This window comes from Musca autumnalis, unplaced genomic scaffold (assembly GCF_047663935.1).
Source record: "Musca autumnalis isolate F117 unplaced genomic scaffold, ASM4766393v1 scaffold_1, whole genome shotgun sequence".
Lineage (NCBI taxonomy): Eukaryota > Metazoa > Arthropoda > Insecta > Diptera > Muscidae > Musca > Musca autumnalis.
In genome coordinates, this window is record NW_027411644.1 from 323,843,272 (window position 1) to 323,856,127 (window position 12,856).

General features: G+C 33.3%; 1 protein-coding gene across 18 annotated transcripts in view; it reads right to left on the reverse strand.

Moving 5' to 3' along the window:
• The window catches only part of Ctl2 (Choline transporter-like 2), a 44,797-nt gene that overhangs the window by 27,471 nt on the left and 4,470 nt on the right, over window positions 1-12,856 (reverse strand). For 2 of the 18 annotated variants that reach the window (XM_073962593.1, XM_073962600.1), the window contains exons 1-2: window positions 4,379-4,565; window positions 3,395-3,445 (exon numbers count right to left, since the gene is read on the reverse strand). The exons of 1 other annotated variant lie outside the window; for it this stretch is intronic. The gene's annotated coding sequence lies outside the window, so the exon portion shown is untranslated. Of the gene's footprint in view, window positions 1-3,263; window positions 3,686-4,378; window positions 4,594-5,899; window positions 6,301-9,851; window positions 9,950-12,856 lie in introns of those variants that run through there. 15 more of the 18 variants (XM_073962596.1, XM_073962601.1, XM_073962594.1 and 12 more) reach the window with 12 other exon arrangements.

Genomic DNA, 12,856 nt, shown 5'->3' on the forward strand with positions numbered 1-12,856 from the left:
ATTTTATGTGCTCACAATTATTATTCTTTAAGACGAGAGCTACAACTTTTCTTCTTCGAGTAAACCCAAATTCTTAGCGATTTAGAAGATATGAGCCTGACAAAATGGTCCTTTTTGACATCAAGGCCTCAGGTCTTTGGGGGCCCATAACCGCGAAATTCGAAGTAACAGGGAAAAACGCCGAGACACGTGTCTTCTTATTTTTCGTCTTCTATCACGCTGCGGTGTCAGAATGTGGTTAATTTTTTTCGTGTCGCACAGTGTAATACTCCAAATACTCGCCTCATAAGATTGATTTTCTATAAAACAGTTTTTCATTTTATAAAGTTTTTTGCTTTTCCTGTAAAATTTTGGTTTTGTGGGTTACCTCTCCGGGCATTTATGGTGACAATATACAGTAGAATCTCGATAATTCGTAATCCAAGGGACCGGCCATTTTATACGAATTATCGAGGTTTTCGAGTTAGCGGAGTTAAAATGCGAAGGAAATGGCTTCAAGGGACCGACAGCTTAAATTTGTTGAATTTGTGGTAAAATGTACTATTACAAACAAACTATGGTGGGGGTATAAAAGTTAAGACTGTCGACAATATACGGAACAACTCTAGTTGTTCAGAGGTAGGTATTTTTATGCTGTTTCCGGGAATGTATAATTTTCTTGACGACGGGTCCGTGTTCAGGAGATAGCTAAAACCCGAATTTTAGACTCAAATTTTTCCTAAAATCCTCAAAAAGTCGAGCATGGGCGCGAAGGCCGTGCTAGAGACTTTCTCCTCTGGGGTATGTCCGGTACGAGGTCCAACGATTTCTCCATATCTCCTGGTAGGAATTTCCATAAGCTTTTCAATAATACCCAATCGGTTCAGTAGAACCGGGTCTAACCCGGGTTACTGGAAAAAATTTCGGAAAATTGACAAAATTTGAAATTTGAAAAAACAAGTAAAAAAGTATCAGTCAACTTTGCCGACAGAGATATACCCTCAGCCTATGTGAATTGAAACTGTGAGCCAAATTTGACCGTTGACCAAATCGGTCAAAAAAATTTAAGAAAAATCCTCTTATTTGAAGACAAAATTTTGATGTATTCAATAAACTCACAAAAATATATGAAGACTGAATACCAAATTTCTGTAATTTTGGGTGGATAATGTGGCTAAAACCTTAAATACCCGAGAATTGGGGGGTACCGTTCCACGGGGGTTATATCAAAACGTGAACCAATACCAAAAATTCTCTGTAAAAATATTTCGCAAGACCTGGCGAAGTCTAAATACCAAATATCAGCTACATTGGTTGTTTAATGTGGCTAAAACCTTGAAAATACCGAAAATCGGGCGATACCGTTCTATTGTAGCTATATCAAAACGTGGACCTATCAGAAAGAACCCTCAATGAAAAATTTCGGCGTATTTGGGCGTGAAACATATGTAAAATCTTCAAAATTCTGAAAATCGGAAGGTACCGTTATATGGGGTCTATATCAAAACGAGGACCTATGTCCATAATTTTTATCGGAAAAGTTTTTTGTAAAGTGAAAACCCCGCATCTCAAAATTCAACCAATTTGGTTGATAAATTTTGCTAAAATATTCAAAATACCGAAACATTAAGAAGTACCGATGCATGGGGACTATCCGACCGACCTTCCCAATTTTTTTGATCTCGACATTGTCAGTGAACTATAAGTATTTATACCAAAATTCATCTGCCAACGCAAACTCCTTTTATATTTGGCCACCGTTTATTTGAACTCGCGACATAGTCCAGCGTTTTTTTGAGGTTATGCGCCATTAACTCAGGAACAATGGACTTGCCCTCGAAAAAAATTACAATGACTTAAAGGGGGCCGCACGAACATCCTGCTACAAAAAATTTCATAAAGATTCGTGAGGTGTCACTAAACTGCACTTATTTCAAATTTTGTGTGGGAGGTACCTGAAGCAGTGGACCGATATAATCCATATTCGAACATGATGTATGCCTAGAGGTAGTATCACCATATGCAAAGTTTGGCTCAATTCGGTTACTCCCTTCGATAGTTATCGTGCGCAAAAGTTTTGCGACAATTTTTGAACATTTGTCGGGGAGGTACCTGAAGGAGTGGACCTATATGGCCCATCTTCGAACTTAAATCAAATCTGGACAAAATATTTCGATACTCAAAATTTGAACCGAATCGATTGATTCGTTCGAGAGTTATCGTGCGCACCAGCCAGCCAGACAGACGGACGGACATTGCCAGATCGACTCAAAATTGTCTGAAAGGGATATCTTACAAACATACTTGGGGTCTAAAACCATTATTTCGATGAGGCACATTTTTGGTCGTATCAAAGTATATATACCCTGTATAAACAGTCAGGAAAGGATTAAATTCGGCCGAGGCCGACTAAATGATACCCTACACCACTGTGAATATGTTAAAAATATATGGGAGCTATATCGAAATCTGAACCGATTTCAATATAATTGGCACATTTATTTTTTGACCGAATGCAGTCAGATTATCACCAAAAGCAATAGCATTCTTCCCATGGCTAACAAAAATTATATTCCCCAATTTTCAGTTGAATCAGACAATAAATGCGACCTGTAAGTTGGGAACAAAAATACATGGACAAACGGACGGACATGCATAAATCGACTCAGAAAGTGATTGTATGTATATCTCCAAAAGGAAATAGACCCATAGCTATTTCGTTTCCGTATGCATGTTACAGGCAAATGCACAAAGACTTAATATCCCTTACCACAGTATGGTGTAGGGTATAATTATAAGTTCGGGGGAGGCTCCCCGGGCTACGTCGGTTGTCTTTACCTATGCATTTCTTTTGAAAAGCATAATTACTTGACATTATTGATCTGTTTCACTAAGACGACACGAATTCAAATTCGTTCGAACTACTACCTAATTTTTGTTTTTTGAAAAATATTTGATTCATATTTTTTTTAATCAAACAAAATTTGAAAACAATAACCGGAATTTGGTCTTAATGGAACGAATTTTTTGATTCGGATCGTCTTAGAGAAACTGGTCATATGTATGAGACATTTATTATGTCTGGCCTTTTTAACATTTCTCTGCACAACTTATTTTCCTATCTCGTTTATTTTTTTTTTTACTTTATAAGAATTCTGCACATAATATGTATATTTGGCATAAAGTGTAATTCGATTTTAATTAGTGTGAAAAAAAAACAAAATGTTTATAAATTCAAATCAGAAACTTGTTTAACTGCATTTGATAAAAAATGAAATAAATACCTTCCAGATATTGCAAAAAGAAAAAAATTATACAGCAGCATTAATCTTGATAAGAACAATTATCATTGAGTATAAAACAAATTGAGTTGAATAATTGCCAATGTCCAATCACTCAAATATCAATAGATTACCTTTTCAATGTTGTAGGTAAGAAACACTCTCTCTCTCACTGTTCTTAGAATCTAAGACATAGATGGAGAATTTAAATGAAATTTAATATTTGTGCACTTGTATTATTATTATTTCGTTATATTCTAATTGTCACTATTTTTGTTCTACTCTTTTTTCTTCAGTTGAATGCCGGCAAACGATAATAGAAATTTGTTGCTAATTATAATTTATTTGGATCGTGTTTTTTATTATTTCTATATACACGCGATCACACTCGGCGGGTTCCAGTTCGAGACGTAGACATTTAATGACTGCGAGAACACACATTTGTCTTTCAGAAATGTCGTCAGAAACTGACGACACAACAAAGAAAAACTAATGTTCTTCTCGTTACAAACAGACACTAGAAAATTTTAATTCTTCTTTTGTTGTTATTGTTGCTCTATTTTGTGTGACTAAAAAGGCAGTGCCACTGCATATTTCTTAGAAAATAAATCAACGAAAACGATAAAAAAACGACAAAGTTGCGTACATTGTCTTATCACACACACACGTAAGATCGTGGACAAACAATTTTTGTTTTTTTTTTTAATTTTTTTTAATTTCAATAAATGGGAAAACAATGTTCTTAGTTTGCTATATCAACAAAAGATAACAAAGATATTGAACTTAAATGTTGAATGTTTGCATAGCAGAACAAGTACCAGGTTTTCAGTTTTTGCATCATTGCTTTTTATTATGAACTCTGTGCTCTATTTGTTATTACTCATTCCAATGCGATTCTGTTTTTAAATATTTACAAAAAAAACCCTCATTAAAAGTCAAACACTTGTAAGTTTTTTCTAAAACTTGTTATGCGTATTTTCAAATTATTTGTACAGTGAAAGTTGATTTTAGCCAACTCTTTGTGGTCTCCCCTCCTCTTACTAAATATACGCGAGATGTGTTTATGTTGTAAAATTTCATAATATTTTAAAAATGAAAAAAAAAAATCAAATATGTACCACACTCCGTTGACCACCAACTTCTTAACACACGACCAACAACATATCCAAAAACAAAAGTTTATGTTTTTTTATTTTATGTATTTACGTTACGGGGAATGTCCGAACCGCCGCAACAATAATTCAATTTGGTTACCGTACGAGTGAATGCTTTGTTTGTGACTGAATCGACCGCTTTGTGTATTCCATTGGTTGAGTGTTGTATTTCTCCATTTGAGCACAAACACTTGTCTCTTTGTGGGGGCTGGCAGTCTGTCTGCCTGTCATGCACACATACAATACCCCTAATTCCAAAACATAAAATACCTGCTTAGTTTATTCTATTGTAATATGAATTTGGAATATACGAATATTCAGGTTACAAAAAAAGATATCAGACTCACTATAAGTTTTAGAAATATCTACCTTAATAAAATGAAAAGTCAATATTATAGCAATATGTATATGAAGTCGCGATAAAATAAGACGGGGAAGTATCCAAATACAAACAGATCACCCCCATTAAGTTGCTGATATCGAATATATACTTAAATCATTATTAGCTTGAGAGTTTTTAAATTTATTAGAAGCAATGCAAAAGGAAATCTAATGTATTACAAGTAAAAAAGGCTGTTACTCGGAGGGAGACAAATAACCCCAGTAGGCTCCAACCACAAAATGAAAAGATGATTCGAAACAAGAGTTGGTCTATAATATCCCTTCAATAATGAAAATAATAAATATAGTGTATCAGAGTTACTATTTGTATTTATATCGTATTTTTTAATCATTCAATTGTGTTAGAGGTCATCCTGTGACAATTTTTAGAAAAATATAGAATTATCCCCTAAGACACCAATATGAAATATTAAATTTCTTTTTCATTATTTAAGTGAAAAACTTGTCAGTATGTACAAGTCATCATTGAAAGCGAGGGCATAGATGGAGAAGTTACCTCATAGTGCCACATTTTTATGGCATATTTAACCCTTTGCCGGGGTTGCGAGCACCGAGCTCAGCTAGTTCCATATATTTTGAAACATTTTTTTAATACGTATTTAATACACATGTATAGTTTCTTGCATGTTGGAATATTAACAAGCTTCTTCATCGCTATATTTGTATGTATAAATATGTAATATAAATTTAATATAATATAAATATAAATTTACTATATAAATTACTAAATTAATAACTCCCATCCATATTTCTCTTTAAAAATTAAGAGAAATTATGACCATCTACCCAATGACTTGCTGCGAGAAGCTTAATTAGTGCTTTAATTTATGACTCAGACTAGATCTTTAAACAAAGCAATTTAGACCAAACGATGCGTATAGAGGTAATTTAATATCATCCATTCGAACACGTAGCGTGTCTATTAGGAGTGGTTATTAAATGATTGAAGAAAATTCCTTTACATTCATACTATTTTACATTAAATTTTTAATAGATATTGAGTTTTATCTACCAAAACATTTTTTTATTTATCTCTTTATAACAAATAAAGTAATGTTGCTATGGTTGCAGCTAAAAACTTACAGAGTATCATCGCAATGCATGTCCCGGAATTTATTTGAGTGCATTGACTTGGACACAAGCAAAAGCAAGTGGGACATAATCGCATTAGTCCAATTTTCTTTACATAATAATACGTACTATTGATTTTTATTGTCACGCAACACGTTAAAGTCTAAAAGTAATATTAAAAACTATTCACAATTATAAAGAAATGGTATTTTTCTTGTATATAGATTTATTTCACCAATATTAAGTTTAAAATCAAATACGTGAAGCCTATTCCGCTGCTTTCAAACAACCGACCTAACAAACTAAACAAATAACAGCAATAGAATGAGAACCAAAACAAATTATCAAATACTTTGTTTAGAATGACAAATAAAAAGGAACAGATAACTCAATAATAAAGGCAGAAAGAGAACGAAGGCTAATAGTACGGTTACATTATGCTAAGTTTACATTTACGAAATCCACTCGATTTTATCTGTCAATTCCTTTGTGTATACGTCAAATGAAACCTCATCTGAAATCCATTGGATTTCATTTGACGTTTAACCTATGGATTTGACAGATGAAATCGAGTGTATTTCGTAAATGTAAACATAGCATTAGAGTTTTTTGCCTTTGGACTTACAGTACGTTTACATGTACCAAATCCACTTGATTTAAACTCTCAATTCCATTGCTTAAAACGGCGTCTGCACTAGAGCTTTTTGCAGGGTTAACCTTCTTTATGAGGATTTATTCGACGTTTGCGCTATAGAATTGACATTTGAAACCCAGTGGGTTTTTTAAATCCGGTATATCTAATGGATTTCAGATGAGTTTTTATATGACGTATACGCAAAGGAATTGACAGTTAAAATCGAGTGAATTTCGTAATGTAAACGTACTATTACTTGCTCAACGTTTTCGCTTTACTTGTTATAATACTTGGTTTACATTTACAAAATCCACTCGCTTTCAACTGTCAAATCCATAGGTTAAACGTCAAATGAAATCCAGATGGAGTTGACAGTTGAAATCGAGTGGATTTCGTAAATGTAAACTTAGCATAAGTCTTCATTTGTTATTTGTCGTATTTTTCGAAGGGATATATAGCGTTCCGGGTAATATCCCGTTTCTATGGAACGTCGTTCGTTCTCTATTCGTTGTTCGACCCATAACTACGAATAAATTACTTATTTCCCCACACAAAATTCCATGGTGGAACAAACCAGGTAAAGTCAATCATACAAGAAATACAACTCAACAACAACCACATAGAAATTTGTTTTTTATTTATTATTGCCTTTTTAGGACGAAGGCCACTATTTATAAAAGTTTTTAATTAATTGGATTAATCGAGCTAACATGGCCTAAGGAAATGAAAAATGAATTCTAGCGAAATACCATACACTCAACCATTACGCTCAACCATCACAGCAGAGCCCGGCAGCCCCGATTATAGAGCGGTTACACTACAGTTTTTTGCCGGGTTAACCCACTTTATGAGGATTTATTGCTTAATCTGGTCAAATCTGACCAGATTTGCCATACAAAAATTAAATCCTCTCACGACAGGGTTTATTTTAAATCTGGCACAAATCCACCAAAAATACAGTGTTGTATTCGGTATTTGTGCAAAAAAATCCAAATCTACTCAAAAAGTACCAAAAGTTGCAACTGTTTTTGCAACAGAGTTTGTCGTGTTTTACACGTTTACGATTGGTCGCATGAGATTTTATGGAGTTAATAAATCTAAAGTTATTTGAAAATCATAAAATTATTTATTTTTTTATATTAGACACCTTTTTAACAAAAAGTACGCTTGATACCATGATACAAAGATGTATCCGTGTGTGAAAAATATACCAATATGAGCAAAGAGGGGACCATATCTCATACGAGAAATTGTAAAAGTGTAAAACACGACTTTATTAGTTATTTTGTATGTATACGTAAACAAACATCAGCTGACAGTTTATATCCTCGAAAAGCTAAGTGTAACCAGCAAAGATTAACCCACTGGATCTATTAGACCCAGTGGGTTAACCTTCAATAGTGTAACCGGGGTATTAATCCAATTAATTAATTAAAAACTTTCATAAATAATGGCCTTCGTCCTAAAAAGACAATAATAAATAAAAAACTTCACAGCAGAGCCCGGCTGAACAAACAGACAATTTAATTAATTCTCTTTCGAGTTGAGCTGTAACAATGTTGTCGAGATCTCAGCGTTCTAAGCCACTAATCCAATTAATTAATTAGAAATTTGTTTTTGTTTGTAAACGTTAGTGTCAACGTACATATAAACAAAATAAGGAAATGTCTATAAATGATTGGAATTTAAAAAAACTAATAATTTTTCACATTTGATTGAATATTTTGAAAAACATGAATGAAAACTCGTTAGATTTTCAATTTTAATGTTTCCATATCATTCCACTAAATGCATAATTTCTCGCAGAAAGTAGAATTCTTGGTCCCGGGCCACACTACAGTAATTTCACTGAAATTTTGATATGAAGTTATGCGTCTCTAGATCGACGTCCATAGTAGAGTAAAATCATAAGATTGCTGTAGTGGGGAATTCCATGGTTTAATAAGAAAGGTTAGCCAAAGCTTTATGTCAATTTAAATTTTTTCATTCGAGTATGCCTAAAACTTCAAAACAATATAGACAAACTGTGTATGTGTGTGTGGTGTTTGAATAATATGCCAAACAATTTTAAAAACAATCGAATTCAATGATTTTTAAAATTGTTTTTAGACCATTTGTATGGAAGAAATTGGTGAGATATGCATTGAAACAATCAGTTTATCATATTCACAACTCGATTATGTGAAGAAAACTTAACTCTTCATTCATTTTTCGCGTCTTTTATAAAATGTTCAAAAAATGCATTGTAAACAAACCCACTTGTTGCTTTTATTTTGAAGTTTTAGGAATTCAATAAAAACAAGGGTTCTATAATTTTATTTCATTTAAATCTACCTCTTTACTTATACCATGGGGAATTCGATTTAAGAATACCTAATTTCATGAAATTTTTTAATGAAATTCACGCTAGTGTGGACCGGGACTTGCAAAATGTTTGGGGTCGCTGGTAATTCATTGAAAAAAGAGAAGCTGTTTCAATCGTTTGATTTTGAAAACAAAAAAGCACATGTTTATTAGGGCTTTATTCTTTTGAAGTTTAACAAAATACCGCACATATTAACAAATATTGTACCGCCTCTATAAGCGGTGTTTTAGTGTGCGGCATGTCGTTCGGACGTGGAGGAGGTTACATGTCATTGATATGAAGGAGTCTTTATGGGAAATAGTTTTTTTTTTTCGATGAATAAATTTGTTCTTCAAAAAATATATATCCCTAAGTCCCAATTTACATTGGGCGAGTTTACTTGCGGCAATTGTCAGTTTGTAGGTGAGAGAGGGTGCTGAGAGGCAAAGGGTTACCATATGCCTCACCTCTCTCTCCTACAAAATGGCAATTGCCGCAAGTAAACTCGCCCAATGTAAATTGGGACTTATATACATGGAACATAGAAATAAATATATAAAATGTCGTATGGAATTTGACACTAACATTACAGCGCAGTTCAGTCAGCTGGGTATTTCTGCTACCTTTTCTTGTTCTACCATGACAAAATTCTATGAACGAACGACGATTTTCCTACGTTGTTCGATTAGAAATGCTCTCTGAACGACGAATAAGTTTGTCCCATCCCTAACAAATGAGAGAATTTATCGAAAAAATTAATTGTGACATGTCTAAATTCAAAATTGAAAAATTTGTTGAAAACACAAACAATTTTAGAAAAAAGGAAAAAAGATGAAAGAAAATTAATGATGTATATGTTTCACAGAGAAACATGTTTCGTTTTGGTTTATCGTCGAGGAGTACACAGATATGTATTCCTAGAATATATAATTCTACATTTGAGACATCATTTTTAATACGTGTCGGCAGACTTTGGAATTACTTACCAGTTGAACTTAGGATATTCTCACAGTCAAATAATGCGTTTCGCTTGAAACTGTTAAGCCATTTTGGGTCTGGATATTGTTAATACTATTATTTTGGCCTTGAAAAAATCAGAGACAAAAAGGAAACAAATAATTGAAAGTCTGTATACACAAACATTGTTTTGACTTGTCTCTCTCTCTCTAATTTTGAAAATAGAAACATATAAAAATATATTTAAAATACAAAATTATTCAGAATTTATTGTAAAAATGAATGAAATGTGTGTCGTTAAATATAGAAGATACATTTGAAGGAAAGTCTATTGCTTTTCCTATTCATTTATGGGTACTTTACACGATATGTATTTTACATATGGGTTGTCACTTTTTATATACAAAATGTATACGCAAAGTGACAGCCCATATGTAAAATACATATCGTGTAAAGTACCCATTAATGCAAGCATGGTCACATTTGGCACGGCGGTGCCGATGATTTTCGGCAATTTACACGCACACGACCCGAATGCACAGAAAGAGTGTACAAAAGAGAACAAATGTTTTGATTTGTTATTGTTTTACAGCTTGCGTGAATACAAACTTACTAACACACAGTTATAAGTTGCCAATATTTTGAATACATTCACATTTTCCCCGTTCTCTTTTTGGTCATGCCTGATTTAATGGGTTCTTTACACGATATGTTTTTTACATAGTTGTCACTTCTCCCATACAAAGTGTATATGCAAAGTGATAGCTCATATGTAAAAAACATATCGTGTAAAGTACCCATTAATGTATATTTTATGTGTTTTCGGTTCAAATTGTCGTAAAAACAAGGAAACAAAAATGAAGGAAATTTTGTTTATATTTCTGGTAATTACGAATGGTGTCGTGGAAACGGGTTAATTCGTGTACGTCGTTCGACAGGCGAACAATGTAATTGAAATGCTCGTGTGAACATGACATAACTTAAAGATAAAAGTGGTCATTACATTTTAAGGTGGACTTTCTTAGCAATAACTTTAGATGTGAAAATTATAGCATAATATCCACCAATTGGGGTATTTTACGATTTAAAATCCATCCAATAGTAAAAGAAAGCATATAATAATGGTCCATAATTGCTCTGCTCCAGACACTAAAGAAATCTAATATTTTTGACAAACTTATAAAGGAAAAATTATCAACATTTCAGAAACCATAGGTTCTGCATGAGAGAAAATATTCGGAAAATCGATTCGCACAAAACAATGAAAAATATACATACCACTGATAGTGCTCTTTATACTGATTCCTGTGGTGTATTATCAATAACCAACGGCACGTTTATACTCTGTTTAGCCTTTTTATATTAACCTTCTTAACGCAATGGAATTCACATTTGAAATCAAGTTGATTTATTAAATCCGGTTATATGTAAACGTCCCAGCAAAAAGTTTGCATCCACGGAAGCAGTTAAATCACTGGTGCAAGTGTCACGGAAGTGCTTCTTTTTCTATGAATTCCTCAGTGAATTTTACAAGGGAGCGCGCAGAAAGGAAGCACTCCATTTTGCTTCCGCAGCACGCAGCTAGGAAGCACTCCATTTTTACAATTTTTACCACTTTTACGAGTTTTGCGTTCCCGTACACAAAATTTGTATGAAAATCGTTTACGACTTTTACCACTTTTACGAGTTTTTCGTTCCCGTACACAAAATTTGTATGAAAATCGTTTACGACTTTTACCACTTTGTAAAGTACGGGAACAGGCCATTAATAACACATTTTAATTTTATTCTTACTTTAATTTCATTTGTTGAATGAAAATTGAATTTTTTATCGTTTATACATAAAAGTACTTGTTGGATGTAATCCAAATGTGAGGAAAAGGATTGCCTTTTTCATTAGTCCACTGGAAGCGCATCCATGCATGTAATGAAATCCTCACTCCAACTTGCACCACTTCCATTTTTTTTTTGCTGGGGTACTATAACAGTACGTTTAGACTATTATAGTACGTTTATATATAACCAGATTTAACAAACCCACTGGGTTATAAATGTCAATTCCATTACATATCCGTCGAACAAATCCTCCTAAGGAAGGTTAACCCTGTAAAGGGCTATAATATAAACATGGCCCTATACCCCGGTTATACGGCGTTTATATTATAGTTTTTTGCAGGGTTAACCTTCTTTATGAGGATTTGTTTGAAGTATATACAATGGAAATGACATTTGAAACCCAGACCCACTGGGTTAACCTTGTTATATATAAACGGCCTATAACACTACTGAAGGTTAACCCACTGGGTTTAATAGATCCAATGGGGTAAACTTTGCTGGTTACACTTAGCTTTTCGAGGATATAAACTGTCAGCTAATGTTTGTTTACGTATACATACAAAAAAACTAATAAAGTCGTGTGTTACACTTTTACAATTTCTCGTATGAGATATCGTCCCCTCTTTGCTCATACATATTGGTATATTTTACACAAATGGATACATTTTTGTATCATGGTATCAATCATACTTTTTGTAAAAAAGTGTCTAATGAAAAAATAAATAAATAATTTTATGATTTCCAAATAACTTTAGATTTATTAACTCCATAAAATCTCATGCGACCGATCGTAAACATGTAAAACACGACAAACTCTGTTGCAAAAACAGTTGCAACTTGTGGTACTTTTTGAGTAGAGTTGGATTTTTTTGCACAAATACCGAATACAACACTGTATTTTTGGTGGATTTGTGCCGGATTTAAAATAAACCCAGCCATGAGAGGATTTAATTTTTGTATGGCAAATCTGGTCAGATTTGAGCAGATTAATACCCCGGTTACACTATTTAAGGTTAACCCACTGGGTTTAATAGATCCAGTGGGTTAATCTTTGCTGGTTACACTTTGCTTTTCGAGGATATAAACTGTCAGCTGATGTTTGTTTACGTATACATACAAAATAACTAATAAAGTCGTGTTTTACACTTTTACAATTTCTCGTATGAGATATCGTCCCCTCTTTGCTCATATTGGTATA